This window comes from Pelodiscus sinensis, chromosome 9, assembly GCF_052426305.1.
Source record: "Pelodiscus sinensis isolate ZL-2025 chromosome 9, ASM5242630v1, whole genome shotgun sequence".
NCBI lineage: Eukaryota > Metazoa > Chordata > Testudines > Trionychidae > Pelodiscus > Pelodiscus sinensis.
The window spans coordinates 67,855,740-67,862,784 of NC_143060.1; positions in this window are offsets into that span (position 1 = coordinate 67,855,740).

Sequence of the window (7,045 nt, forward strand, 5' to 3'; positions counted from 1 at the left end):
GCCACATGCAAGCAGCTTGTGCCAGCTTGGTCTCTTGGGATGCCGTGCTGAGCCAGGAAGGGCCCTAGGGCTCTGTCTGTGGAGGTTAGTCTGGGTGTGCCGTGAGCTCGTGTGTTCCTCTGCAGCTCCTTTCCATTTAAAAAAAAATTACCTGTCTCCTAGAACTGGAAGGGGCCTTGAAAGGTCATTGAGTCCAGTCCCCTGCCTTCACAGCAGGGCAAAGTACCATCCCTGATGAATTTTTGCCTGAAATCCCTAAATGGCCCCTGCAAGGATTGAGCTCACAACCCTGGGCTTAGCAGGCCAATGTTCAAACCACTGAGCTATCCCTCCCTCCTCCTGCCCATACAAACTGCCAGAGCAGGGTCTTGGGTGTTGGGGGGAACCTGTCCACGGGCCCCTTGGCAGCACTTGGTTGTGTTTACACGTGTCTGTCCGGTTCGCTGCAGAGCCAGCATGGTCCAGGGTCCCTTGGAAGAACACGTGGATGGGGGCACCTCTGACTGTTGTCGGTTTAGCGCGACAGGGCAGCAGGAGTCTCTCCTGGATCCGGTCGGAGCCATGCCCGCCCCATGCAAGCAAGTGTCCTAGACCCATTAGCTGGCCCTGTCCCTGGTTGCCAGACCCTGTGCACTCAGGCTCTGTGCGAGACCCCCCAGCAGCACGGGATGGCTGCAGCGTAGCTGGGAGGGGACCTTCTACAAGGCTGTAATTGCACTGTCCTGCCCAGCTCCAAGCAGGTACAGACTGGCGCTGTGCCAGGGACGAGGTGGGAACCCACGGGCTCCGCTGCGGAGGCCATATGGACCCCAGCCCTCCACAAGAGGCTCCGTGCAAAGTGCTCCGGCTAGGTCCACAGCAGCGCCTCAGGGCGGGCGGGCGGGCATAAGAGCGGCCACACTGGGTCAGACGAAAGGTCCATCCAGCCCAGTGGCCAATCTCCCACAGTGGCCAATGCCAGGGGCCCCAGAGGGAGGGAACCGAACAGGGAATGATCAAACCACCTCTCTCCAGCCAGCTGCACCCGCTGACACACAGGCTGGGGACACCAGTCCTTACCCGGCCTGGCTAACAGCCATTGCTGGGCTTAACCTCCAGCCTGCGATGCACCTGGCAGGATCCAAGTGGCCCAGCTTGGCTCCTAGCTGCTGTTCCTACAGAAGGGGCCCTGCCCTAGCTCTCTGGTGCGTGGAACTTGTCTGGTTACTCCTGGGCCAGGCTGGGACCTAGAGTGACGACCCTGGCCCCCGATAGCAACTAGCAGCGCTCTGTGCTGGAACCGCTCCGCCGCCTGTCCAGGCCGGGACCCGGAGCGACGCTCTGCGCTGGAACCGCTCCGCCGCCTGTCCAGGCCGGGACCCGGAGCGACGCTCTGCGCTGGAACCGCTCCGCCGCCTGTCCAGGCCGGGACCCGGAGCGACGCTCTGCGCTGGAACCGCTCCGCCGCCTGTCCAGGCCGGGACCCGGAGCGACGCTCTGCGCTGGAACCGCTCCGCCGCCTGTCCAGGCCGGGACCCGGAGCGACGCTCTGCGCTGGAACCGCTCCGCCGCCTGTCCAGGCCGGGACCCGGAGCGACGCTCTGCGCTGGAACCGCTCCGCCGCCTGTCCAGGCCGGGACCCGGAGCGACGCTCTGCGCTGGAACCGCTCCGCCGCCTGTCCAGGCCGGGACCCGGAGCGACGCTCTGCGCTGGAACCGCTCCGCCGCCTGTCCAGGCCGGGACCCGGAGCGACGCTCTGCGCTGGAACGGCTCCGCCGCCTGTCCAGGCCGGGACCCGGAGCGACGCTCTGCGCTGGAACGGCTCCGCCGCCTGTCCAGGCCGGGACCCGGAGCGACGCTCTGCGCTGGAACCGCTCCGCCGCCTGTCCAGGCCGGGACCCGGAGCGACGCTCTGCGCTGGAACCGCTCCGCCGCCTGTCCAGGCCGGGACCCGGAGCGACGCTCTGCGCTGGAACCGCTCCGCCGCCTGTCCAGGCCGGGACCCGGAGCGACGCTCTGCGCTGGAACCGCTCCGCCGCCTGTCCAGGCCGGGACCCGGAGCGACGCTCTGCGCTGGAACGGCTCCGCCGCCTGTCCAGGCCGGGACCCGGAGCGACGCTCTGCGCTGCAACCGCTCCGCCGCCTGTCCAGGCCGGGACCCGGAGCGACGCTCTGCGCTGGAACGGCTCTGCCGCCTGTCCAGGCTGGGACCTAGAGTGACACTCCGCCGGGGCGGCCTGGGGAGGTCACTGGGCGCTAGGAAATGCTGCCCCACAGCTGTATTTCCTCCCCCTCTTCTAAAACAAAGCACCACAGGTGGAGCCAGGCAGAACTGGCAGCAGCCCCAGCTGGGATCAGTAGCCAATGATCACCACGCAGCCAGCTGGAGACCCCACCCAGTGCCCTGAGCTGAGTACACCCCGCTCCTGGGCCCCTCTCAGAGGCCACACCTCCCTGGCAAGCACAGTCCATGCAGCAAAACCCTGTAATAAACAGAGGGAGGGCAGTGACTTCATGCTAGTCTGGGAAAACACGGCAGCTACAGGCTTCATACCCATCATCCACGAGCAAAAGCCTCACCCCAAGTAAGCTGGGGAGTGTCCTTTCCCTGCAGTTAAGTCCAAAAGTCCCTTGACCTTGCCCATCCCTTCTCCACACCCCACTCCCAGGGCATCCGCCTGGGACCCCAGCATGAGTCCCCGAGGAGCACCAAAGCCTCCCGCAGGTAAGCCGACCGTAGCCACTGACAGGCCTGGGATGGACGTGCTGGTGCTGGGGGACTGGGCTCTAGGCTGAAGCAGAGCCGTGCCTACTGGATTCAGCTGGTGCCAGGAAGCTGAAATAGGCACCCAGAGCCTGGGAGAATTCTGGGATTTTGCAGCCGGAAGTGGAAGATGGGAGAGTCAAACCTCCCCCCCCTTCCTGCCGCAGGCTGACGCTGGTAGCCCAATGTAACACGATGCTCGTGGCCACTGACTCACGTGCACCATGCCTTGGGTTGGCTCCCGTGGAGCTAACTGCACACAAGGTAACTTGCTCACACGTAGCCGATGAGGGGACTGAATACTGCTCTGTTCTGAAATACATGACACGAGTAATTGGGGCTATTTCTACAGGCCCAGTCAGCTGTTCCAGCCAGTGACTGACCCAGGGCGCTGCTCAGCCAGGAGAAGTTCCCAAATACCAGCATTCGCTAGGGGTGCCTACAGCAGGACACAGACCAAGCCATTAACCTGAACTCAGTTGCGCATGTCTTTGGTTTCATCACTCGTGTGCCCTAAAGCACCTTGTTGCACCCCACAGAGGTGCTGGGGAGTGGCCAGATTTCAAAACCACAGGAAACGTGTCTGAGAGTAAAAGTGGCAGGGAAGGTCCTGCACAAAGAACGGGCCTTTAGTCAGTCATTGCTTGGCAGCCCACGCCCCAGTGCGGCAGGTCCCTGGCTGTGTGGCTGGTTGTGCAAGTCCTTGACGCAGCCTGGCTGACTTGCGAAATAGGAATGAGCACAAGAGGGAAGAACAGGACAAAAACAAACAAGCCAACAGAGTCCGGGATCCAAGGGCGTGCAGCACCCTGGAGCAGAGCCAGGTTGTGGCTCATCGTCCCCTGGTGTTTATTGGCAAAGAGGCAACAAAACTCTTCCCCGAGCTCTGTGCCTCCTCTGAGCCACCGCACTGGTCGTAACTAGCTACGATCAAGCCTCCAAACCCCGGTTCCTCGGTTGGCTCTGTAACCTGGATCCTACGAATCTCACCTTGCTTTCCAGGGACTGGGCTTGCTCCTGGCTGCTTTCGCCACCTTCTGGCCATATAGGGGATGAGCACTTCCACGGTTGCTCATCCATGGCTCCTGCCAGTGCCTGGGCAATGCAGAGAAGAGGGAGCAGCCAGGCTGGAAAGTAGGTGGATGAGGAGCCAGAGGGAACAGGGACAGATGCTAAGGGAGAGGCCAGTGGTGCTGGAACTATTTTTGGGGTGGGGGCCTGATCTGAACCCCCCTGTTCAGTGGCTCGCAGTACAGGGGCTCACACTGGTACAGAGGCTCGCAAAACAGTCTTGCACCGGTACAGGGGCTCACACTGGTACAGAGGCTCGCAGAACAGTCTTGTACCGGTACAGGGGCTCACACTGGTACAGAGGCTCGCAGAACAGTCTTGCACCAGTACAGGGGCTCACACTGGTACAGAGGCTCGCAGAACAGTCTTGTACCGGTACAGGGGCTCTCACTGGTACAGAGGCTCGCAGAACAGTCTTGTACCGGTACAGGGGCTCACACTGGTACAGAGGCTCGCAGAACAGTCTTGCACCAGTACAGGGGCTCACACTGGTACAGAGGCTCGCAGAACAGTCTTGTACCGGTACAGGGGCTCTCACTGGTACAGAGGCTCGCAGAACAGTCTTGCACCGGTACAGGGGCTCACACTGGTACAGAGGCTCGCAGAACAGTCTTGCACCGGTACAGGGGCTCACACTGGTACAGAGGCTCACAGAACAGTCTTGCACCGGTACAGGGGCTCACACTGGTACAGAGGCTCGCAGAACAGTCTTGCACCGGTACAGGGGCTCACACTGGTACAGAGGCTCGCAGAACAGTCTTGCACCGGTACAGGGGCTCACACTGGTACAGAGGCTCGCAGAACAGTTTTTCACCGGTACAGGGGCTCACACTGGTACAGAGGCTCGCAGAACAGTCTTGTACCGGTACAGGGGCTCGCACTGGTACAGAGGCTCGCAGAACAGTCTTGTACCGGTACAGGGGCTCACACTGGTACAGAGGCTCGCAGAACAGTCTTGTACCGGTACAGGGGCTCGCACTGGTACAGAGGCTTGCAGAACAGTCTTGTACCGGTACAGGGGCTCACAGTCTTTAGTTCGAATTAGCTGTTACTCCTCCTGGAATGAGGTGTAATAGTTAATTCAAACTAAAGACTTAGTTCGAATTGCTGTTTCACTGCCGTAGCCACGGGCAGTTAGTCTGGACTAGTGGCATTTAAAAATGACAACCAGACAGGAACATGCAAATAAAGCCCGAGATATTTAAAACCTGGGCTTCATCATTTGCAACTTCGAATGCCTACGTTAGCCTCCCTAGTTCAAGCTAGGGGGCTAGTGTAGACAGACCCTAAGGTGCCACAGGACTCCTTGTCGCTTGAGCGCAGGGAGTCGCTGTTGCTCCCAGTTACAGTGTGCTGCTGCCCCAGGCCCTGGGTATAGGAAGCAGAAAATCTGGGGTTGGGCCAAGGGCTAGGGATTAACTGCTGGGCTGGGGGTGAGAATGAAATGCTGGGGCAGTCTGTGAAATGGTGGAGAGCAGAGGCTGAAGGACAGGGACTGGTACAGGCCAGCAGTGGTAGGGCATGCCCCACACAGCCAGGCTGGCCTCACGCCCCTGCCAGGAACCAGTCTGGGGCAGGTTTTGTTTGGTGCATAGGCTAGCTGCCAGTGGCCCCACCCATCCTTCCCCTGAGATCAGTGCCTAGATGACACACACTGCTCCACCCTGTCCCTGGCTAAGCTCATGGCTCAGCCATGTTAGAGAGGGGACCTGCTGCCGGTTCCTTGACTGTGATTCTGAATTTGAGATGGGCCCGAATGGACGAGGAAAATGTGAAAGTCAAACCTTCCCCCATTGCGTACTGGGGGTTGGGGCTGAATGGGGATGGGAGGTGTGACCTTGGGAGGCAGAGGCCTGACACACATTACCCCCAACACTGTTGTGAGCATATATAGCTCAAAGGGATTCCATACGGTGTCATGATATGTACACTGGCAACCTGCTGGCCACAGTATCAGGGTGAGGTGCCTGGGCGCTGCCGGGGAGCTGGAAATAAGTTCCGGGGGCCACAGACAAAGGTACATGGATTGGCTTGTCTGGGCCCAGTGCTGAGAGCTGGGGCCAATGGAAGTACATTTATGCATGGGGTGACCCAGGCCCTTAGAGAAACCGAGTGGGGAGAAGCCCATTTGGCAAAGGGCTGGGGACAGACACTCCAGGCGGAGGCGGCAGATACGATGGGCTGTGACAACAGGCCCATGGGGGTCTCTTGCTGAGAGGGCCTCAGGCCCAGCTCCTGCCCCCCCACCTGGGACATTGGAGCTGAGTCTGGCGGGCCAAGGATGCAAATGAAACACTCGGTGGATGTGTTTGTGCCCCGAGGTGCCTGGCACTGGGCTGCCACTCCAGCACTCCCTGCTGCTTCATGACACTGTGTGAGCATGTGCCTCAGCCCAGCTGGCAGCCTCCCCGCCGTCGCCCCGTCTTTGGGGCCACTCTGGACACTCAGGGGCTACGTCTACACTGGCCGGATTTTCCGGAAATGCTTTTAACCGAAAAGTTTGTCCGTTAAAAGTATTTGCAGAAAAGAGCGTCGAGATTGGCAGGGATGCTTTTCCCCAAAAGCACTTTTTGCAGAAAAGCGTCCGTGCCAATCTAGACGCGGTTTTGCACAAGAAAGCCCCGATTGCCATTTTCGCTATCAGGGCTTTTTTGCGCAAAACAACACCGCGTTGTCTACACTGGCCCTCTTGTGCAAAAGCATTTACGCCAGAGGGCTTTTGCCCGAACGGGAGCAGCACAGCATTTCTGCAAGAACACTGACACTCTTACATGAGATCGTCAGGGTTCTTGCGCAAATTCAAGCGGCCAGTGTAGACAGCTGGCAAGTTTTTCCGCAAAAGCAGCTGCTTTTGCGGAAAAACTTGCCAGTCTAGACACAGCTAAGGAATATCTGGACCCAGGCGGGGGGAGAGGGGCTTGAGGGTTGTGGCCAGCAGACAGAGGGAGTTGGGGGGCAACACAGCTTAGTGGCCGGAAAGCCCTGGCCCTGCCCCTAGAGGTGCCCCAAGGACTCAAAGGTGAGTGCCCAGGGATCCCAGTTAAAGGAGGCGTGTGGGGAGGCATTTGAGCCGGGCCAGCCGATGATCATGTCAAACCAATCTGATAGCTTTGAGTCTCGTGGATAAGGGAGAAGCGGTGGACATGGAATACCTAGACTTTAGTAAGGCATTTGATACAGTCTTGCATGATCTTCTTATCAATAAACTAGGCAAATACAACTTAGATGGG